Genomic DNA, 23,111 nt, shown 5'->3' with positions numbered 1-23,111 from the left:
TACTGCAGACCAAGGCTGAGGCAGACTGGCAGGGGCAGAGCCGAGGATGTTCTCAGGTAGCGTGGGAGAAATGAGACCTCGGTGAAAAGCTCAGGATAGAAGAGGAACAGCGCTGGCATTTGAAAATACACTTGGTTCCCTTTACTGAGAAGCCAGCCTAGTTGTGTGGGAGAAACTTGCATGCTGAACGAGCAAAACCTACACTGATGTAGAACAAGTTTTGCTTTAACGACAGTATAATAACTAAAACATGAGACTTTAAGGAAAAGGTAGGGACATGGAAAAATAAAATTCTTAAAAAGTGGGGACATGGGCTTCCATGCTCTTGATCCTAACAGTTTTTAGAGATTCACATTCCCTGCAAATTCGCCAACTTAAAGTATACAGCGTAATGTTCTTAGTATATTCAGAGTTCTGTGACTGTCACCACATCACCCAAGACCCTTGAGCCATCGGCTCCCGGTCCTCTAGTCCCCCAGCCCCCAGCAACCACTAATCTACTGCATGTATGGATCTGCCTGTTCTGTACATTCATATACATAGAATCATAGGCTGAGGCCTTCTGTGACTGTCCTTCACTTAGCTTGACGTCGGCGAGGTTCGTTTGTAAATGTAACACCTGTCAGGACTTCATTGCTTTTTATTGGCAAACAGTATATTCCATTGAATGTCCGTACCACATTTTGTTTATCCATTTATTAGTTAAAAAACATGGGGGTTTCCAGCGGCCCCTCAGTGGCTCAGTTAAGTGACTTTGCTCAGGTCATGATCCCCAGGTCCTGGGATCCAGCTCCACAGCAGGTTCTGAGCTCAGCAAGGAGCCTGTTGCTCCCTCTCCCTCTGCGCCTCCCCCCTGCTCTTGCCCTCTCGCTCTCAAATAAATAGAATAAAATCTTCAAAAACAAAAATACAAAATGTGTCCTCAGCTTCTAGCCTGACAATGTCTGACAAATAGTGTTTCATTTTTCCTGTGAGTGGTCATAACTTTAAAAATAAGAGAGTTGGGTAGCCTGGGTGGCTCAGCGGTTGAGCATTTGCTTTTGGCCCAGAGTGTGATCCTGGAGTCCTGGATCACTCGTGTGATCGAGTCCCACGTCGGGCTCCCTGCATGGAGCCTGCTTCTCCCTCTGCCTGTGTCTCTGCCTCTCTGGGTGTCTCAATGAATAGATAAAATCTTTAAAAGCAGGGGGTGGTTCTGACACACGCTATAGCATGGATGAACCTTAAAAAAAATTATGCCAAGTGAAAGAAGTCGGTCACTAAGAGCTCACCTACCAGGTAGGATCTCCTTTAGATAGAATTTCCAGAACAGACAAATCCGCCGAGACAGGTAGGTTTGTGGTTGTCTGGGGCTGAGTAGTTGCTAATGAGCGCTGGCCTTTTGGCCGGAGATGAAGATGCCCTAAAGCTAGGGACGGTGGTTGCGCCCTCTGGATATGCTGGCACCCCCTGCCTTGTGCCCTTTAACGGTGAATTTCATGGGGTGAATGTCCCCTCCATAAAGCTGCTGGTTTTGAAAACGGCATGATGCGTCGTGGTCACTTTTTTTTTTTTTAAGATTTTATTTGTTGATGAGACGCAGAGACACAGGCGGAGGGAGACGCAGGCCCGACGCGGGAGTCGGTCCCGGGGCCCGGGGTCACTCCCTGGGCCGCAGGCGGCGCCCACCCGCCAGCCCCGGGCGCCCCAGGCCGGGACCACCGGGGCGGGAGCTGGCGTGGCCGCCGCGCGGGGTGCGGGTGCCAGGACCCCGTGGCCCGCCCGCCCTCCCCGCGCCTGCGCCCTGGGCCCGGCGGCCTGCACCGCAGCCTCCCGGCCGCCGGGGGCGCCCCTCCTGCGGCCTCAGGGCCGGCGCCGCCTCCCGCTGGTCTCCGCCCCCGCGCTGTGATTGGCCGGCGGGGCGGGGCGGGGGCGGGGCCGAGGAGGCCGGGGCGCCCGCGAGCGGCTCCGCGGGGTTGCCCGACCCCAGGGCGGCGGCCGCGGTCACCGCCCTCGCCCCGCGGTTCCCCGCAGCGACTGGTTCCTGCCGCGGCTCCGGGTTTCCTTCCGCGAAATGAAAGCGGGCGGCGGCGCGTCGGTAGGAGCAGCGGCTCCGGGCTAGAGAGCAGGTGGGCGGGCGCGGCGGGGGCGGCGGGGCGGCGGGGGCCGAGCTCCAGGACCCGGACCGCCGCGTGGGGGCGCGTCCCCGCCGCGGGCTTCGCGGCCGCAGATGGACACGGAGGGGGGGGAGGGCGAGGGGCGCCCGGGGCTCCGCGCTCAGCGCCGCCTGCGGCCCAGGCCGTGACCGGGGCCCGGGTAGAGGCCCGCGTCGGCTCCCCGCGCGGAGCCTGCTGCGCCCTCGGCCGGGTCTCTGCCTCCCCGGGGCTCTGTCTCGCGCGCGCGTCAAGCATCCATTACGAAAAGCCCCGGGCTGTGTGCTCGGCCCCGAGGGGTCCCCTGTTGGGTCTTTGCTCCCTCCGCACACGGACACTAGGCCCGCAGGTCCCGGAGCTTCCACAAGGTCCGGCAGCACCGCCAGATGCTGCGTCCACAGCCTGCTCTTTTTTGCTTTAAGATCGTATTTATTCTGAGAGCGAGCGGCGGGTGGGGGAGAAGGACATGGTCCCCAGCACGTTCCGGGGAGCGTGGAGCCCGGCGGGGCTCGACCTCGCTCCCTGAGCCCAAACCAGGAGCCCACACGGAGCCGGGGGGGCCCTCGAGTGGCCCGGGGCCGGCGGGTGCCCTCGGCCCTCGCCACCCGTGCGCTCCCGTCCACTCGCCCTGGGCCGCAAGAGGAGGAAACGGAGGCCCCAGGAGTCGCGGCGGGGCCTGCACCTGACGGCGGGGCCGGGGCTTGCAGGGGAGGCGGGGCCGGGGCCTGCAGGGGAGGCGGGCGGGGGGAGGCGGTGGGCTGCTCCTCCGCGGCTCCTCCTCTGCTCCTCCTGTTGCTCCTCCGCTCCTCCTCCTGCTGCTCCTCCGCTGCTCCCGCTGCTGCTCCTCCTGCTGCTCTTGCTGCTCCTCCGCTGCTGCTCCTTTGCTCCTCCTTTGCTCCTCCTGTTGTTCTCTGCTGCTCCTCCACTGCTCCTCCTGCTGCTCCTCCACTGCTCCTCCTCTGCTCCTCCTGTTGCTCCTCTGCTCCTCCTGTTGCTCCTCCGCTGCTCCTCCTGCTCCTCCACTCCTCCTGTTGCTCCTCTGCTCCTCCTGTTGCTCCTCCGCTGCTCCTCCTGCTCCTCCACTCCTCCTGCTGCTCCTCTGCTGCTCCTCCTGTTGTCCTCCACTGCTCCTCCTCTGCTCCTTGTGTTGCTCCTCCTCTGCTCCCACTGCTGCTCCTCTGCTGCTCCTCTCTGCTCCTGCTGCTGCTCCTGCTGCTGCTCCTCCATTGCTCCTCCTGCTGTTCCTCCGCTGCTCCTCCTCTGCTCCTCCTGTTGCTCCTCCGCTACTCCTGCTGCTGCTCCTCCGCTGCTCCTCCTGCTCCTCCATTCCTCCTGCTGCTCCTCCGCTGTTCCTCCTGCTGCTCCTCCGCTGCTCCTCCTCTGTTCCCACTGCTGCTCCTCCGCTGCTCCTCCTGCTGCTCCTCCGCTGCCCCTCCTCTGCTCCTCCTGTTGCTCCTCTGCTGCTGCTCCTGCTGCTCCTCCGCTGCTCCTCCTCTGCTCCTCTACTGCTCCTCCGCCGCTCCTCCTGTTGCTCCTCCTCTGCTCCTCCTATTGCTCCTCTGCTGCTCCTCCTGCTGCTCCTCCGCTGCTCCTCCTCTGCTCCTCCTGTTGCTCCTCTGCTGCTCCTCCTGCTGCTCCTCCGCCGCTTCTCCTGTTGCTCCTCTGCTCCTCCTGTTGCTCCTCTGCTGCTCCTCCTGTTGCTCCTCCGCAGCTCCTCCTCTGCTCCTGCTGCTGCTCCTCTGCTGCTCCTCCTGCTCCTCCACTCCTCCTGCTGCTCCTCTGCTGCTCCTCCTGCTGTCTTCCACTGCTCCTCCGCTGCTCCTCTCTGCTCCTGCTGCTGCTCCTGCTGCTGCTCCTCCATTGCTCCTCCACTGCTCCTCCTCTGCTCCTCCTGCTCCTCCTGCTCCTCCTGCCGCTCCTCCGCCGCTTCTCCTGTTGCTCCTCCTCTGCTCCTCCTGTTGCTCCTCTGCTGCTCCTCCTCTGCTCCTCCTGTAGCTCCTCTGCTGCTCCTCCTCTGCTCCTCCTGTTGCTCCTCTGCTGCTCCTCCTCTGCTCCTCTGCTGCTCCTCCTGCTGCTCCTCCGCCGCTCCTCCTGTTGCTCCTCTGCCGCTCCTCCTGTTGCTCCTCTGCCGCTCCTCCTGCTGCTCCTCCTGCTGCTCCTCCGCTGCTCCTCGTCTGCTCCTCCTGTTGTTCCTCTGCTGCTCCTCCTGCTGCTCCTCCGCTGCTCCTCCTCTGCTCCTCCTGTTGTTCCTCTGCTGCTCCTCCTGCTGCTCCTCCGCTGCTCCTCCTCTGCTCCTGTTGCTCCTCCGCTGCTCCTCCTGCTCCTCCACTCCTCCTCCTGCTCTTCCTGCTGCTCCTCCACTGCTCCTCCTCTGCTCCTCCTGTTGCTCCTCTGCTCTCCTCCTGCTCCTCCACTCCTCCTCCTGCTCCTCCTGCTGCTCCTCCACTGCTCCTCCTGGTGCTCCTCCTGCTGCTCCTCCACTGCTCCCACTGCTGCTCCTCCGCTGCTCCTCCTGCTGCTCTTCTGCTGCTCCTCTTGCTGCTCCTCTGCTGCTCCTCCGCTGCTTCTCCTCTGCTCCTTCTGTTGCTCCTCTGCTGCTCCTCCGCTGCTCCTCTTCTGCTCCTCCTGTTGCTCCTCTGCTACTCCTCCTGCTGCTTCTCCTGCTGCTCCTCCTGCTGCTCCTCCGCTGCTCCTCCTGTTGTTCCTCTGCTGCTCTTCCTGCTGCTCCTCCGCTGCTCCTCCTGCTGCTCTTCTGCTGCTCCTCTTGCTGCTCCTCTGCTGCTCCTCCGCTGCTTCTCCTCTGCTCCTTCTGTTGCTCCTCTGCTGCTCCTCCGCTGCTCCTCTTCTGCTCCTCCTGTTGCTCCTCTGCTACTCCTCCTGCTGCTTCTCCTGCTGCTCCTCCTGCTGCTCCTCCGCTGCTCCTCCTGTTGTTCCTCTGCTGCTCTTCCTGCTGCTCCTCCGCTGCTCCTCCTCTGCTCCTCCTGTTGCTCCTCTGCTCTCCTCCTGCTCCTCCACTCCTCCTCCTGCTCCTCCTGCTGCTCCTCCACTGCTCCTCCTGCTGCTCCTCCTGCTGCTCCTCCGTTGCTCCCACTGCTGCTCCTCCGCTGCTCCTCCTGCTGCTCTTCTGCTGCTCCTCTTGCTGCTCCTCTGCTGCTCCTCCTGTTGCTCCTCCTGCTGCTCCTACGCTGCTCCTCCTCTGCTCCTCCTGTTGCTCCTCCTCTGCTCCTCCTGCTGCTCCTCCGCTGCTCCTCCTCTGCTCCTCCTCTGCTCCTCCTGTTGCTCCTCCACTGCTCCTCTGCTCCCGCTGCTGCTCCTCCGCTGCTCCTCCTGCTGCTCCTCCACTCCTCCTGCTGCTCCTGTTGCTCCTCTGCTGTTCCTCCTGCTGCTCCTCCTGCTGCTCCTCCTCTGCTCCTCCTGTTGCTCCTCTTCTGCTTCTCCTGCTGCTCCTCCTGTTGCTCCTCCGCTGCTCCTCCTCTGCTCCCGCTGCTGCTCCTCCTGCTGCTCCCCCTGCTCTTCTGCTGCTCCTCTATCCCAGTGTCACCAAGGCGCCCCATGCCCTTGTCACCCGTGTGCAGCTAGCAGCCAGCCTCTCCTGAGGCCTGTGGGCCACTGTGTGGGAGGGGAGACTGAGGCTGACGGGCACTGTGGAGGGAAGGCAGGGCCTGCAGTATCAGGGGAAGATTTGACTGTGGACCTGGACCACAGGGTAGGGTGTGCTCGGTGGAAGGAACAGCATGCATGGTGGGTGCTGAGGGAGGCCCAGAGACTCAACATGTGAGCCCAGGATGGCCCTATAAAGCCCCGCACCTTCTGGAAGCAGGTGCCAGGAGTGGCCGTGGACCACCAAGGCACCAAGCTGGAACAGGTCATCCCAGCGACATGGTGCTGAGCCCCTCCAAGAAGGACATCAGTGCGCCCGGGGCCCTGGGGGTAAGGTCAGGCCCTCTCCCCAGAATCGCGAGACTGGGTGGGGCTGGGACTTGGAGTCACCATGGCCCATCCTGGGGCACCCGGGGCACATGCGAGCTCCAGGTCCTGCGTGGAGGGTCATGGCCCGCGTGTCGTGCGCACATGTGCACAGGTGCAGGGGCTGGGCAGCCAGCCCAGGGCAGGTGGGGAGGCCCCACATGTTAGCCCCATAACAGATGAAAAAGTCCTGGGGTTCAGCAGACACCCCAAGAGGAGAGGAGGGGGCCTCAGCGCAGAGCCGCAGGTGGCAGCTTCAGGAGCGCCCCAGCTGTGCTTTCTGGGCAGCTCGGTGGGCGCAGCCTGGTGGTTGTGCGGCCCAGGAGGTGCCCGGCCCGCCCAGGAGCCACTGCCCCGCAGGACACGGAACGCAGAGCAGGACATGGCACTACCCCAGTGGCGGGAGATTCGGGGACAAGGCCGAGGGCGTCCCACTGCGGGGCTGGGTGCCGGGGACACTGGGCGGGCAGGGGGGTGATGGAAGTCCGTGGAGCTGGCCCGAGGGTGCCCACCTGCCTCCGGACGCCCACCTGTCCGCGGGTGCCCACCTGCCTCCGGACGCCCACCTGTCCGCAGTGCCCACCTGTTCCTGGGTGCCCACCTGCCCACGGGTGCCCACCTGCCTGTGGGTACCCACCTGCCCATGGGTGCCCACCTGCCTCTGGGTGCCCACCTGCGCACGGGTGCCCACCTGCCTCCGGACGCCCACCTGTCCGCGGGTGCCCACCTGTCCCTGGGTGCCCACCTGCCTCTGGGTGCCCACCTGCGCGCGGGTGCCCACCTGCCTCCGGACGCCCACCTGTCCGCGGGTGCCCACCTGTCCCTGGGTGCCCACCTGCCTCCAGACGCCCACCTGTCCACGGGTGGCCACCTGTCCACGGGTGGCCACCTGTCCTTGGGTGCCCACCTGCCTCTGGGTACCCACCTGCCCACGGGTGGCCACCTGCCTCTGGGTGCCCACCTGCCCGTGGGTACCCACCTGCCCACGGGTGCCCACCTGCCCACGGGTGCCCACCTGCCTCTGGGTGCCCACCTGCCTCTGGGTGCCCACCTGCCTCCATACACCCACCTGTCCGCGGGTGGCCACCTGTCCTTGGGTGCCCACCTGCCCCCGGGTGCCCACCTGCCCCCGGGTGCCCACCTGCCTCTGGGTGCCCACCTGCTCGTGGGTGCCCACCTGCCTCTGAGTGCCTACCGGCCCGTGGATGTCCACCTGCCTGTGGGTGCCCACCTGCCTGCGGGGCCTCCTGACGAAGCCTGCCCGGCCCTTCATCGGCTCACCCCCTGCAGGCTTTCGTCGCCGGCCAGCAGCACGGGCGGCGGCCGCTCTGTGCGACATCTGTGGGGAGCTGGAGCCTGTGCCACCGGCCGGACGCCTCCTGAGGGCAGAGGGGCCTGGTGCCCCAGGAGCTGCTGCGGCTCAGAAAGGGTCACAAACCTGGGACAATGGAAAAGTATGGTCACAGAGTACTAGCAGCCCGGACGCCTGGGGACTCAGCGGGTGAGCACCGCCTGCAGACCAGGGCGTGACCCCGGGGTCCCAGGATCCGGATCGAGTCCCACGTCAGGCTCCCCACAGGGAGCCTGCTTCCCCCTCTGCCTGTGTCCCTGCCTCTCTCTGTGTCTCTCAGGAATAGAAAGAAAGAAAGAAAGAAAGAAAGAAAGAAAGAAAGAAAGAGAGAGAGAGAGAGAGAGAGAGAGAGAGAGAGAGAGAGAGAGAGAGAGAGAGAGAGAGAGAAAGAAAGAAAGAAAGAAAGAAAGAAAGAAAAAAGAAAGAAAGAAAGAAAGAAAGAAAGAAAGAAAGAAAGAAAGAACGGAGGGAGGGAGGGAGGGAGGGAGGGAGGGAGGGAGGGAGGGAGGAAAGAAGAAAGAAAGAAAGAAAGAAAGAAAGAAAGAAAGAAAGAAAGAAAGAAAGAAAGAAAGAAAGAAAGAAAGAAAGAAAGAAAGAAAGGAAAAGAAAAGAAGAAAAGAAAAGAAAAGAAAAGAAAAGAAAAGAAAAGAAAAGAAAAGAAAAGAAAGAAGAAAGAAAGAAGAAACCACCCGCACAGTCATCTGCAAGCACCCTGTTTCCAAATGAGGCCACAGTCACAAGCTCCGGAGGTTGGGACCTCAGCATCTTTCGTGAGAGGGGGACACAGCGCAGCCCCCAATGCCAGGCACCTGATGCAGCCCCACGGCCGTGTCCTTCGCTCTGCTTCGTTTATCCACAGCGCTTGTCACAGCCTGGAATTGGCTCCTCCCGTCACGTGGGCAGCTGTTGGTGGCAGTAGGACCTCAGCGCCGCGAGCGCCGTGGGCCTGTCTTGGACTCCGGCTGTAGCCCAGGTGCTTGCAGGCGCGCGTGGCAGGTGCCACAGACTCGCCTCCAAGGCTGACCTCACTGCCCTGCAAAACAGGAAGCTCCCGGGAGCAGGAAGCAGAGGAGTCTTTCTCGGGGCAGAAAGAGCAGCCTGTTCTCTGTGGTCCTGGGGGAGAGAACCAAAACCAAGACTGGACGGAGTCTCTGGGGCAGGGGGCGCGCCCCATTTCTAGTTTCGGGAATGTTGGAAGCCATCAGTACTGCCACTGCTGTCTTAGCAGGGACTGGGCTTCCCGTCGCTGAAGGCATTCAAGCCTGACGGCCCCTGGACAGGAAGCTAGAGTGAGATGGTAGGGATGAGGTTGGGCAGCCTCTGAGGCCATCTGGGCCCCGAGAAGAGCCCAGGGCTAGGGTCCCCTCATTGGGGAGAAGGTCAGCAGAGCTCGAGGCGTTTGGGGAGCCTAACAGCACGGCCTTGAACCCGAGGCCCCCCAGAAGCTGCTTCTAAGTCACCCCTGGTGGAGGCGCTGATTGCGTGGCTTTGGTGGAAAAAGTCCCCATCCTCCCCGGAGTGATGTGCTGAGCCTACGCCCCTGCTCCAGGGCCTGTTGCAGAGCTGCCTGCAGCCCCAGGCCGGGCTCCCGGGACCCTGTGGCCGCGGGCCAGGGAACGGGGCGCAGCAGCCCCGATGGCACCCCAGAGGACAGGCTGAGTCTGAGTCGGGGAGTCCCGGGCTTGGCCCAGGGGCGCAGGGAGCTCCCCGCCCGGAGGTGCACACTTAGGAGGCTGAGGGCGGGCCCAGGCCTGGCCCTGCAGGTCCCCTCCCACCTCCGGGGTGGTCGGTGGTCGCTGAGGCCGCCTCCTGGGCCCATTGGGGTGGGAAGGGCCCCTGCAGGCTGCAGCGGGGGCGGGGGGGGGGCCTCCCCAGCCTGGGTGCTGGCCGCCTCCGTTAACCAGCCTTCAGGCTGTGGCCAAAGCCGCGGAGCCCAGGGGGGCAACCTGGGGAGATGCAGAGCGAAATGAAACGCCCCCAAGGAATCTTTGAGAGTTCAAACAAAAATGGGGAAAATCAAAACCTTGCTTTTTCCTCTGAATGTTTTTCGTTCTCTAGGCAAGGCCTGCGTATCTCTAAATATGGTCATTTAATGAGTAAGATGGATTATATGTAATTTACATTTACACAGATCTACATGTACCGTGTGATTATGTATCATTGAAAATGTATTTGTTTTCTTGTTTTGTCTTTTTAAAGATTTTATTTATTCACGAGAGACACAGAGAGAGAAAGAGAGGCAGAGACCCAGGCAGAGGGAGAGGCAGGCTCCATGCCGGGAGCCTGAGGCAGGACTCGATCCCAGGACTCCAGGATCACGCCCTGGGCCAAAGGCAGGCGCTAAACCGCTGCGCCACCCAGGGATCCCCAGACCCTGTATTTTCAACGAGATTTTATTTGCACCTCTCTTAGTTTTATGGGTTTGAACTGACTCATCTCAGCCGTGTGGCTAATAAATGGAAGATTTATTACTATGCCTGATAATAATAATAATAATTTCTAATAACAGTGATTTTAAAATTTGTATAGATTATAATTTTTCCAAGGACCTGCAGTGCTTCGTAATTATCCCAATTACCCTGTCGATCAGTTGGCTCCACTGTAGCCGCGAGTGTTGCTGAAGTCAGCTGTTCTCTGCCCCAGGCCTCTGAAGGGCCCTGAGCACAGCTCCGTGACGCTGGCCAAATGCAGCCGACGCTTGCTCCCGTCCCTCCTTTTATTCTGCAGCTTTAGTATTGGGAGCCCCAAGCTCCGAGCGGGCCTGGACATCCTGTGGCTTGAATTCCCTGTTCAAGGAGGGGCCCATGCCACGTGCCTTTAGGTAAAAAAACAACAAACAAACGTGAAGAAAGAATGCAAATGAGACGCAAGTCTGAGGAGCAGGGGACTTCCCGGGGCTCCCTCCGCTCAGAGTTTTTTCTGCGCCAAACCGTCTGGTGGGGACTTGGAAGAGGTGTTACCCGAGGAGATGCATGGTTTGGAACATACGTCCGTGGACAAGGGGCGCAGCTGCAGGTCCCCAGCGGTGGTGGCCCTGAGGGTTGGGACGCGCTTCCCCGCTTGTGGCTCTGGGACCTTATCTGGGACCCCTCAGGCTGGACTATTTGGTTGAGCTTAATTTCAAGCAGCTGGTGGGGGGTTTTTCTTGGAGCACGAGCGCCACGACCCGCGGTTTCCCTGCCTGGACGGGTCGTCTGGCCCCGGCCCGACACACCCATCCCCGTGTTCTGTCCTGGGCCTCCTGATACGTCAAATGTGACTTTGTCGTCACGGGAACTCAGAAACTGAAGAGATCATATTTAGTTGCTGGGCCAACACCCTACCTTACCCTTGGGAAACTGAGGCCCAAAGGAGAGAAAGCAAGTTAGTAGCAGGAGGAGGACTTGAGTCCAACCCCCACTTGCCTCCGGGGCTGGACTCACCAAGAAATCCCCGCTCTGGGCCATCTGCAAAGTTCTCTCTTTCGCTCGTCACATGGGAACAGGAGGACTTTGCAAACCGTGTCGTCAATGCTTACGTGGCCACTTCTCTTTTTTTTTTTTTTTTTTGACCTTTTCAGTGCTGACCTTTCTCATACTTGTCTGAGTCATGGTAATGAAATACTCCCTGGCAGTGACCATCATTCTGGATTAAGTTTTAAGTGTTGGTTTTGGACCGGTCCGCTGAGCCCCAAGCTTCCAGGCGATGGCAGGTGGGAGGAGGCCTGGCACGAGGCGAGGGCAGGCGGTGCCCTGTTCTTAAGGGGCTGAAAGGATAAGGCAGTGGCCAGAGAACGGGTGTGGGCGGTACAAAGAAAGCCGCACGTGAGCGCAATGGGCGAAAGCAGTCAGGTAGGCTTCCCGGAAGAGGGAGCACTTTACCTGGGCCCTAAGGAATGGGCTGCGCGGTCTATTCCAGGAGGGACTCAGGCATGGAGGTAGGGCTTCTCGGGAACATGACTTGTTCTCACAAGAGTAAAGAAGGGAGAGGAGGGTGGGAAATGGGCTGGTCTGCCCGGGGTGCTTGTCCGTTGACCCCTTTAGTTTCATGTGTCCCGTGAGGTCCTAGAAATGCAGGCTTGATACGCCTGCCCTTGCCGCCTCTCCTGGCCTAGGCCCGGGTCACGAGGACCAGGACTGGAGCTGTTGTGCCGGGGCATCGTGGGAGGTGGTCTGTTCCACCGAGGCGCGCCACTGAGGCGTCTTCTCTCCACGGTGGGACCCTGAAGACCTAACCCCGGGAGGGAACAAAGACAACGCGGAGATGCCGGATCCCAGGTGCGCAGGTGCTCTACGGGGCCAGCGGTCTGGATGCCTGATGCGTAACACCCGGAGAAAGCCCGTCAGCTCAGAGCCCTCAGCAAGGAGCTCGTCAGGAGCTGAGCAGGGATCACCGGCTGTGACGGCCACCGTGGGAGTCTAAGCTTCCGCGGCGTCTGCCCGTGAGGGTGAGGAGCCAGGCGTGGCCACTGAGCTCTGCTGCTCAGCATCACGGCATCTGCGCAGAGCGGAGCGCAGGCTTGGGTCCCGTGGACAGTCCTGGGCGTGAGCAGAGTCCGTATTGATCAAGTCCACACACCCGTGTTGCTTTGAAGTAGAAACCTTCATCCGGGGGACGCTGGGCCCGCTCTTCCCTTCCTCACGAGATGCAGCCACACTCGGAAACCTGCTGGGTGCCAGGAATGCGTTCATCTAGCCAACAGCTAATGTGCGTGAACCTGGCTAAGCCCAGGGGATGGGGGGGCGGCCCGTGTGCTGGAGGCGAAGGACACCGTCACCGGTACTGACGCGACCTGGCTCCTGCCTTCCCACTCAGCCGCCTGAGTTTTCTGCTGGAAGTAGGGCTGGTCAACCAGGAGTGGGTGAGCTCACCGGTGTTGACAGAGCAAGCAAAGCGAATCGCTCTGGGTGCCAGGCCTTCTGCAACCTGCCAAGGTGTGTGCCGGGCAGGGTTCGCGGCTCAGGGGGGCACGGTCTGCTTCAGGAGCCAACAGGAGAGCACGCAGGGGGTAAGAGGCAGGGTGGGAGGTACCGAACCCAAGCACAGCAATCTCATCTTAGGATTGATGCTGTGATCATGGGAAAGGGGGAGCGTTGAGGGACCGGGCGAGGTGGGAGGAGCACTGGGGTGAACGAATCTCACGGCTGAGTGCAAACCTCTCACCGTGGAGCACAAAGAAGTCTGAATCCCAGCACAGCCACAAAAACCAGCCACGGGGGGAGCTGGGGGGAGAACTGGGAGACGTGCCGAGGAACACAGCTCTGCTCCTGGCTGGCCCCGGGAGCCTGTATGAGTCGGTGCAATTGCCCGGTTTCTCCAAGAAGGTAGTGCACATTCCCAGCAGCGTGCAGGGCGTGCCTCGGGGCAGCAGGCTGGTTGCACCGACCTCTGGAGAACTAAAGCTACCCTCTTTATCCCCTTCTTCCAGCTGCTCCCATCCCGCAGTGTCTCGTAACGGACCGTGCCAAAGTCAGCCGTGATCTGAAGATGGAAGCTGTTCTTTGAGAGAAGATGAAGATTGGAGCGGGGGTGCGGCGGGGAGAGCATTCCCGAGGAAGTGCTACGGGGGCCTGCACCTGGGGAAGGAGGAATCCAGCCAAGGGAGGGGGAGGCTGATGTGGCTGGAATGGGTGGTGCCACCTGGGCGAGGAGGCGGCACCAGAGGTCGGCTGGGTCCCTGCGGCGATGGCCACTCACCCGAGGACGTCGACCGTCCTGCTGCTCGGAGCGGCGTCTCCCCAGCTCCGCCGGCCCGGCCTCCCTCCACAAACCGGTTCCCCGCGGCCCGCGGTGCAAGGGTCCGATCTTGTCGCATGGCTGCATCCCGAGTCCCTGCACCGGGGTGAACTGTCAAACTGGGAATCCCGGAGGCAACGTGGCCTCGTTCAACAGCAAGCCTTCCTGGCGGGCAAAGCTCTGGCGCCCCGGAGCCTTTGTGAGGAGGCGCCAACCAAAGGCCTCTTAGTTGGGGGATCCGCGTCCTGGGCCCCCGCTGCCGCCTCATCCCCGGGCCTCAGGCCCGACGGAACAGGCGTCACTTGCCCCGAAGCCTCGCTGAGCAGTGGACGGCTCCCTCCGAGGGGAAGGCTGGAGGCCGTGCTCCCACCTCGGCTCTGCCTCGGTCATCCCCGTGCCCTGGAGCCGCGGGGACGGAGGACACCCCCGACACGCTGGCAGTGCACACAAGACGTAAATGAACATACACGAGCTGTGTGACACACGATACCGGCTCCTGAAGTAGACCCTGGAAAGGGCTAGTGTCCTTTCTCCCTATACTTCCCGGCCCCTTAAGTGCTGAAACACTATCAGTACCCCACAATATCAGACCCACAGGCAGAACACACGTCAGAGCTCCAATCCCCTCGACAATCCTCATAAATGATTAGCCCCCACTGAGCTCTTCCAAAAAAAATTCTTTTTGCACTATTTTATATTCCAGAGTCTGTATCGTTTGGGGAGACTTCTGATCACTCACACTTTTTTTTTTTTTTAATTTTTATTTATTTATGATAGTCACAGAGAGAGAGAGGCAGAGAGAGAAGCAGGCTCCATGCACCGGGAGCCCGACGTGGGATTCGATCCCGGGTCTCCAGGATCGCGCCCTGGGCCAAAGGCAGGCGCCAAACCGCTGCGCCACCCAGGGATCCCTGATCACTAAGACTTTCTTAAAATGCTTGTCTAGATCCTGAAAACCACCATCTCCTTATCACCCGCCGGCACTTCAGTGTGATTAAGAGACCTGTGAGCAAAAGGCTCTCGTGTTTGCTTTGAAATACACATTTAAAAAAAAATAAATTTAGAGAATAAATAAACAAATAAATAAATAAATATAAATAAATAAATAAAATAAATTTAGGGGAAAATAAATATAAATAAATAAGTAAATTTAGGGAATAAATAAATATAAATAAATAAATTTAATGGGAAAATAAATATAAATAAATAAATAAATAAATAAATAAATAAATAAATAAATAAAAATAAATAAATAAATTTAGGGGCAACCGGGTGGCTCAGCGCTTAAGCATCTGGCTTCAGCCCAGGGCATGAGCCTGGAGTCCCAGGATCGAGTCCCACATCGGGCTCCCTGTATGGAGCCTGCTTCTCCCTCTGCCTGTGCCTCTGCCTCTCTTTGTCTCTCTGTGTGTGTCTCATGAGTAAATAAATAAAATTAAAAAAAAAAAAAAAAAAAGAACCGTCTTCACATCCTGCAGGCTGCTGTGGGATCCCCAGTGCCAGAGCTCCCCGGGTTGCATGCTTATTCCCAGACCAGACTCCAGCCTCTGAACCCAGCCTGCTGCGATTCACGTGTTGCTTCGAGGCGGCCTGGCACGGTCGCTGCTCTACTCTGGACGTGACCTTTCCCTTCATGCTGTTTCCTTGGAGCTGTCTTAGCCCTTGGAGCATCTCCGGTGCAAGTCAGAAGGGTTTGCTAAGCCCACCCCCCGCACGAGGGCCCTGAGCCCCTGGGGCCCTCTCGGCCTTTCCCACAGGTGACCTGGCCGTGAAAGAGCTATTCCATGGGCCTTTCCTTGAGACTAGGAATTGCGCTTTGTGAGTATGTCCGTCCTAAAGCTCTGATTACGTGTGATATCTGCTCAAATACAGGCGCTTGGGCTCGACCCCTTGGTGATTCCCTGGATCTGGGCAAGGCCTAGGATTCTTTAACAAGCTCTCAACTAACTGATTCTATTACAGAATCTGGGACCGCTCTGAGGGACACTGCCCTAAGGAAATTACTTTAAAGCTGATCTATTTGATCTATTTGCATGAGGTGTTCTCATGAAGCTATTTAGAACAGAAAAGGAAAAAAAAAAAAAAAAACCAACTGTGGTCAAGTCCCCAAACCACCTTGTTAGGAAAGATTAGATGTTAAATTTTTTTAAAGATTTTATTTACTTATTCATGAGAGACACAGACACAGGCAGAGGGAGAAGCAGGCTCCATGCAGGGAGCCCAATGGAGGACTCGATCCCAGGACCCCAGGGTCACGCCCTGGGTGCAGGCGGCGCTAACCGCTGGGCAACCCGGCCTGCCTGGACATTATACCTTAATAAAGCAATGGTATTTTACCATTAAACCTAAAACATTAAAGCACACACACACCTAAAAGATGATAGAACCATAGCCTGAAGGATTAGACCCGGATTGCCTTGAAATCATGCTGTGCAGCGCCCGAGGGCCTTGCTCACTCTCACCACATGAGTTCCCGGTTCTAACACTATTAAGAAAAAAAAATCCTCAAAAGACAATTTCAAGTAACAAAAGTAGAACACAGGAGCGTGTGCCAGGATTAGCAATTGTCTTATTTATTTATTTTTTTTTTTAGCAATTGTTTTCAGGACATTGTTTACTACGATGAGAAGCGCCGTAAAGGGATTATGTGGATTCTTGTGGTAGTAGCTTCTTGACTGCAAAAACTGGTAAATACATCCCCCAACTAAAAAATATCTCCCCCGAAATCCCCTTTCCCGAAACGTTTGCGGCATAAACACCTCTGTGTCACGAGAAGCCCCATGTCTCAACCAGATAACGTAACCCAGCATTTCCTCCAAGACCAGACAAAGGTAATGGGAGACCAGAGAGTATCTACCCCCAAAGAGGGAAAATAAGGAGAGCACCCCTGGGAAAATACGAGGCCAGGTTGTTATTTAAAGGCCTCAGGGGAAAAAAAAAAAATAAAGGCCTCAGGGGATCCCTGGGTGGCGCAGCGGTTTGGCGCCTGCCTTTGGCCCAGGGTGTGATCCTGGAGACCCGGGATCGAATCCCACGTCGGGCTCCCTGCATGGAGCCTGCTTCTCCCTCTGCCTGTGTCTCTGCCTCCCTCTCTCTCTCTCTCTCTGTGTCTCTCATGAATAAATAATATTAAAAAATAAATAAAAATAAAGTGAATGAGATAAAATGAACAACGAGGGAACAGATGTGACCAGTGTAAGTTGACTGTGTGACTCTTTCCACTCTTCTCTGGGTTTGAGGTCTTCGGCGCCGAATGTCAGCGCTGCGGGGCGGGGCACGGGACAGGGACTCACAGTCCGCTCCCCCGAGAGGCCTGTCCTCACACTTGCCAGCAGGGTCCCTGAAGGCCCCGGGCTTGGCGAAGCCCCCAGCCCTTTCCCAGGGACCGCGTTTCGGGCAGCTTCCCATGGGGCCGGAGTCAGAGCAGGCAGTGGTCGAATGACGTCAGGACACGGAGGCTGGATGGAGTCCAGTTTGTCTGGCTCGCAGAAAAAAATAGGTCCTGTGTCCTCGACAGCCCTGATAAGGCGCCTCCAGGGATTTGAGTAATGGTCAGACCCAGGGGATGAACCGGGTCTAAGAAAACTGGACAATGGAGAGCCCCGAGCAGTGGCACAAGGAAATTCTTCCCCTGAATTGCCTTTTCCTCCTGAGATAAGAAAGCGCACAATAAGGCCTCGCTGGGGACTGCGCAGCCGGGAGCCTGGGGCTGGGGGCTCCGTGGTCCCAGGGGCCGAGCTCCGCCCGCAGGGGGCATAGTCCTCGACCTCGGGGCCCAGGCCCGGGGCAGCCTGTGAGCCTGCTGCCTCCTGTGCCGGTTCCAAGGAGGTCCAGTCCCCTCCTCCCGGCCTCATCCGTAGGCCGCGAAAACTCAAACACACACGTGCGTGTGGCCTTCTCAGCCCCTAAAGGCCCCTGAAATATCCGTTATCATCATTACCTGCGGGCACGGAGCCGTCTGTTCTGAAGCTTCCCCCTCTTTCCGGGCCCAAGTCTCTCGCCTCTTTAAGGCCTTGACTACGTTTTGTTGTGAGATCCTATAAGCGAAGCCCCTTTAAACTTCCTGGGAGGCCGGACTGAGATCCTAGGAGACGCTGGCTTTCTCCCGAGCAGATGGAGTGGCGGAGGTGTCCCCTCTTTGGCTGGCCTTACCTACAAAGTGGAACCCCGCAGGCAAGCGGTGACCCCCGCGACCCCAGGCGGGTGAGGAGCTGGCTGACCCAGCAGGTGGGTGCACTGCGGGGTGGGGGGGACGGCCCCTCTGGTCCAGGTGTGGGCGGAACCCGGGGGGCCTCTGCCTGGCCAGCAGGGGGAGAGGATCAGCGGGGCCAGCAGGTACAAGCCGCGGGGAGGACTTGAACTCGGCACTGGGGGGTGGCCCTGCGACCCTGGCCGAGCCTTGGGGGCTGCGCAGAGCTCGGGACACCAGGGTTGCCCCAGGCCAGCCCCTCCTCCGCTGCACCCCGCTCGAGGCCTCCTGCGGAAGATGCCCCGACCCAGCACGGGTTTCCCCCCCCCCTCCGCCCTGCGCCTCCCAACCTCTGGACCACCTTCCCAGCCACGGCTCCGTTGTTGCCTGTGTCCTGCCCGGAGCCGCGGGCCTTCGCTCCGGGCTCGCTGAGCCTTCGCTTTCTCAGCCGCTGAGGTTATTACCCTTCGCCCTGCTTACGTCACCCGCTGGCTCCCAGCACCCACACACGTAAGGAGAGTTCGCAGAGAGATCGTGGATATTCTCCGTCTGCTCGCCCGCGCCCCTTCCCTTCCGCTCACCCAGCTGCATGCCCCGGGGCCAAGTCCCCGTCCCCCCGGCTGGGCAGCGCGCGATCCCATGCCGCGGACGCCGCGTCTGTCCCGGAGCCCGGGCGCCCAGGGAGGGGACAGCGATGGGTGCCGCGCTCTCAGGCTCCGGGTGACAATCTTCCAGCAGGAGCACGGCCGGAGGAGCGGAGGCCAGACCGAGCAGTGTCCCCCCAGAGGAGCGGGGGCCGCCCGGGCCACTGTGAGCCCGTGTTCGAGCCCCGAGGCCTTGGCGTCTGTCCCCGCCACTCCTCGGCTCCTTCCCGCTGGCGGCTGCGGGCAGCAGTTCTGGAACCGGCTGCGGCGAGACCAGGGCTCTGACCGCCCGGTGATCCAGGGCCACCTGGCCTTGCCTGTGGTTTTATTTTAATTCGGGGTCCTGGGCCTGGTTCAGTAGATCCGGGAGGAGCCCTGAGATGGCGGGACCTGGTCGCACGGACCTGCGGTGGCAATACCCACCCATCCCCCCGCCACCATCCCCCGGAGCCTGCACACCCCTCCCCGCGGGAGCTCAGCATCCCCGGAGGGCCCACGCGCCTCGCTTGGCCAGACCCCGAAAGCTTAGAGGGGCCGCGAAGTGACCCGCTCAGGACAGGAGGGGCCAGGAACTTCCCCGCGCCTCCCGCTCCTCATCTGCGAAATGGGAATGAAGCCAGTTCTTCCGTCGTCGTCGTCGTCGGGGCTCAGGGAGCAGCCAGGAGCCCGGGCAGTGACGGCGGGGGGCGGGAGAGGCAGCGAGGCCTGGCTCGGCGACTGGGCCCGGAGCCGGACTCCGGTTGGCAGCCTGGCAGCTACTCCCCGTGTAACCTCCGTGCCTCAGTTTCCTTCTCTGTACAATAGGGGTGGTCGGGACTCTCTCCTGGAATGTTTGTTGTGAAGATTTTGTTTATTCATTTGAAGGCGGGGAGCAGGGGTGTAGGGAGAGGGGCAGAGGGAGAAGCTGCGGGAGCCGCGCTGGGCTTGGCTGCCCCCCCTCCAGGACTGTGAGGTCATGACCCGAGCCGGGCAGACGCAGACACCCCACCCCCACCCCCCACCCCCCCCCACCCCCCACCCCACCCCCGACAGGCCGGGCTCCTGGCCTGTCACTAACAGGGATCAGACCGTGAGCAAGCGCGAGGCTCTGAGGTCATGTGGGGTGAACAGCAGCGGGTTCGCTGGGACCACGACGTCTGCTGTGACCTGTGGCGGCCTCGCGGTGTCACTGCTGGACAGCCAGGCTCTCGGCCGCTGCCGCCCCTGCTCCTGGCAGCTCCTCGCAGCTCCTCGCAGCTCCCCGTGCCCAGTGGGCCCCGGAGTCCCCTGACCCAGCCCAGGGCGCCCCGACCGACCGGCCCCTAGTGCAGCGGCTCACCCCGCGGCCTCCTCCTGGGACTGCGGCCTCGGCCTCTCATGCGGAGTCAGGCGGGCCCAGCCCCTCCCGCGGGCTCAGCCTCCGCTGCGCCCTCCCCCCTGCACCCCCGCTGGGTGCCTGCAGCTTTTCCCTGAGCTCCCCAGCTCCAAAGGCCTAAGCATATCCGCTCCCCAGTGAGGCCGCTCTTCCAGAGGGACTTGCCCAGGTGAGCCCGGGTCCCCACGCCCGGGTCCCCACGCCCGGCAGTCCTCCATGCTGCCCAGGGACTCACCCTCACGGGGAAGACTCCCCAGGAGAACCAGGTGCCGCGGGGGGGGGGGGGGGGGGGGGGCGGCCTCCTGGAGCCACCGCCAGGCATCCTGAGGCACTTCCTTGCTTCTTAGGGAAGAGGCCAAAACCCCCCACATCTAATGTCTGCTTAGAAACCATGTCCTGCAGAATTTTTTTTTTAAGATTTTATTTATTCACTCATGAGAGACACAGAGACCCAGAGGGAGGCAGAGACCCAGGCAGAGGGAGAAGCAGGCTCCATGCAGGGAGCCCGACGTGGGATTCGATCCCAGGACCCCGGGGTCACACCCCGGGCTGCAGGTGACGCTAACCGTTGAGCCACCTGGGGATCCCCTCCTAGGAAATTTTAAAGCCCGCACGTGTGATTCTCATTTGCAGCCAAAGTAGACAATCCCCGAAATAGGGAGACTGACACCTAATGGTTATTAAAAGTCACCTGTACAAAGGGCTCGGTGCTTATTCCCTGGAGGCCACCGTTCCCCGGAACACTTTGGCCCTAAAATATTAGAGCTAAATCCGTCCTCTGGGGTCAGCTGACCCAATGGTTGCCTAGCGCAGGGCACAGCACACCATCGGGTCAAGGTGGCTCACGTCCTGCTGACTCAGTGGGCCTGGGAGCAGAGGAATGTGGGGGGAGGGGACAGGCATCCCAAGTACAATCAGACAGGGAGGGTGCTGGCTTCAGAAGCTGGAAACGAGGGGATCCCTGGGTGGCGCAGCGGTTTGGCGCCTGCCTTTGGCCCAGGGCGCGATCCTGGAGACCCGGGATCGAATCCCACATCGGGCTCCCGGTGCATGGAGCCTGCTTCTCCCTCTGCCTGTGTCTCTGCCTCTCTCTCTCTCTCTCTCTGTGACTATCATAAATAAATAAAAATTTAAAAAAAAAAAAAAAAAAGAAGCTGGAAACGGGGCCATTCTCCAGGTTAAATTTAAATCTCTTGGGCAGCCCCAGGGGCTCAGTGGTTTAGCGCCGCCTTCCGCCCAGGGTGTGACCCGGGGTCCTGGAATCAAGTCCTGCGTCGGGCTCCCTGCCTGGAGCCTGCTTCTCCCTCTGCCTGTGTCTCTGCCTCCCTCTCTCTCTCTCTCTCTCTCTGTGTCTCTCATGAATAAATAAAATCTTTAAAAAATTTTTTTAAATCTCTTGCCAAATAACATATCCTAACATATCGCCTATCCGGCTTTTGGAGCATGTTTTCAGATGGGAGCAAATGTAGGTCCAAAGCGGGACCCCCGGGGGAGCGGATGTGTGCCCCTGGGAACGCGAGCCGGGCGGGCACCTGCTGGCCAGGAAAGCCCCGGGCTCCGATGACCTCACGGCTCTGTGCTGGCAGGTGCCCAGCTCTCCCTGCCCCTCGGCCACCGCCACCCACAGGCACACTGGGGCGCACGGGAAAGCGGCCCCGTCGATAAGGCACGTTCCCACGTGCCGCGGCCTCATGCCTCCTCCACGTCCCGTGATGTCAGGCTGCGCGAGCTGAGTGAGGTCAGCGGGTGGCTCTCCCTCCCTGGACACGCAGGAATTTTTTGGAGAAGGCCCAGAGGGGCAAATGCCTGGTCATGCCCGAGCTCTCTGCGTGAGGCCTCCGCTCCCACAGCTCGAGGCCATCTGCTCCTGGGCCTGCGGGACGTGCCTGCGCTGGGCCTGCGGTCAGAGGGCACAGGAATGCTTGCAGGCCCCGAGGAGTCCAAAGGCCCGGAAGGTGACGGCCCCTGGAATGAGGCTCAGATGCTGCCGCCTCCAGGGCCCGGCCTCAGGGCGGTCCCTCGCTCCGTGTGCTCAGGCAGTGACCCCGAGAGGCCTTCCCGAGCCCCCGAAGAGCTCGGAGGCAGGGAACCCGCTGGGCTGCCGGAGCCTCCCCGTCCCCGGGCAGGCCCGACGCTCACCAGAGAGCCTGCTCCCCCCGGCGTCAGGCCCCTGGCTGGCCGCGTGGGAGCGGAAACAATAGCCCGGCCGAGGGAGGCCTGGGCGAGTGCTGGAAAGTCACATGATTGTCCGGGTCGGACCCATTTGTCAAAGACGGCTTTCCTCTCCCTCACCGCGTCCCAACACCCCTCGATAAGATAGGGTCCCCAGAGCACAATAATCCCTTCCTGAGATACAATGCAGAGGCTCCTGAGAAAAGAAACAGGAGTGAGGCTAATTTTGGCTTTTCTGGGACTAAAGAAAAGGAGGCCGGCAGGCCCCATCCAGCTCAAGGAAGCCGTGGGCCTGGGCATCTGCTGGATCACCGGGGCTTGGGGAACAATGCGAGGGGGTGGGACGGGGCGGGGGGGGGGGACCACCAGGCTCTGAAGTGGACGCTTCCTTCCGGGGTGGGGGTCCTTGACTTGCCTCTGCCCTTCAAAGCGATCGCCCTAAAAAGCTGTGCGTCCGTAGGAGGAGGGCGGCCTAGCTCCTGCCCTCGGTGGCAATGTGGTCGGGTTCCCACGTGCGGGAGGACGGGCTGCGTATGATCCAGAGGTCGGGCTCGGCTCAGAGCACGCGGTTCGGACTCTCTCCGTGTGACTTGGACTCGGGTGCTCCAGGAGCAAGGCTTCGGGCTAGCAGCGAGCCTGTCCCTCCACGCCGTGTCGCGGCCGGCCGCAGCTTCCTAACTGATCACCCGAGTGAGCCAGCTCTAATCCCATTCTTCCTCCGGCTGTCCCCCCACTGCCACCTGGGCCTCTACGTGACATAGTGGCACCTCCGGGTCCATGAAGAAGATGTTTCATGACTTTCTTTATCCCATCTTTTCTCCAGGAGCAATGAATGGCACTCGTGCTGGATCCATAAGAGCAAGGACTCGGGGGTGGGGTGGGGATGGGACCAGTGTGAATCCTGTTCCTGCCACTCACGAGCTTTGTGACCATCTGATTTCCAGTTTCTTTTTTTTTTTTTTTAAGATTTTATTTATTTATGAGAGACACAGGGAGAGAGGCAGAGACACAGGCAGAGGGAGGAGCAGGCTCCATGCAGGGAGCTTGATGCAGGACTTGATCCCAGGACCCCAGGATCACGCCCTGGGCTGAAAGCAGGGGCTAAACCGCTGAGCCACCCAGGGATCCCTAGATTCCCATTTTTTTAAAGATTATTTATTTGGGGGAGGGCAGGAGCAGGGGGGAGGGGAAGAGGGGGACGAGGTGGGGCAGAGGGAGAGGGAGAAGCAGACTCTGCTGAGCAGGGAGCCTGATGTAGGGTTTGATCTCAGGCCCCGGAGATTGTGACCCAGCTGGAGGCAGGCACTTGACCAACGGAGCCCCCCGGGCGCCCCTAGATCCCCATTTTTAAGTTGAGGTGCCAAAAGCTCAGACGAATGAAGGGGTCAACCCAAGGTCTTGTAGCAAGTGCAGCAAACTCTCAAAACCCCAAAGGAGACCCGCTGCCTGTAGGGCCAGCAATTCCTTCCGTTGCAACAGGATCAGGGGTCTCGGCTCGGAGAGGGGAAGTCGGATGTCAAAACGGCTCCCCTGCTCCTGAGCCCTGGAAGGGAGGAGGGACCCAGGTGACGCCTCGGGCTGTGGGAGA

At 60.1% G+C, this 23,111-nt stretch overlaps 2 long non-coding RNA genes across 2 annotated transcripts; one reads left to right on the top strand and one right to left on the bottom strand.

The window, feature by feature from the left end:
* The first annotated feature begins 1,922 nt into the window (after positions 1-1,922).
* LOC144305525 (uncharacterized) lies at positions 1,923-16,123 on the top strand. The gene is made up of 2 exons (XR_013372527.1): positions 1,923-2,108; positions 12,857-16,123. It is a non-coding gene; the product is annotated as an uncharacterized LOC144305525 (long non-coding RNA).
* On the bottom strand, positions 9,997-11,551 carry LOC144305526 (uncharacterized). The gene is made up of 2 exons (XR_013372528.1): positions 10,872-11,551; positions 9,997-10,264 (listed from the first exon to the last, which is right to left on the bottom strand). It is a non-coding gene; the product is annotated as an uncharacterized LOC144305526 (long non-coding RNA).
* Positions 16,124-23,111: the final 6,988 nt, after the last annotated feature.

The sequence above is a fragment of the Canis aureus genome, chromosome 35 (assembly GCF_053574225.1).
Source record: "Canis aureus isolate CA01 chromosome 35, VMU_Caureus_v.1.0, whole genome shotgun sequence".
NCBI classification, from domain to species: Eukaryota; Metazoa; Chordata; class Mammalia; order Carnivora; family Canidae; genus Canis; species Canis aureus.
Note: the sequence above shows the minus strand (reverse complement) of the source record. Positions and strands in the feature narration are given on the sequence as shown.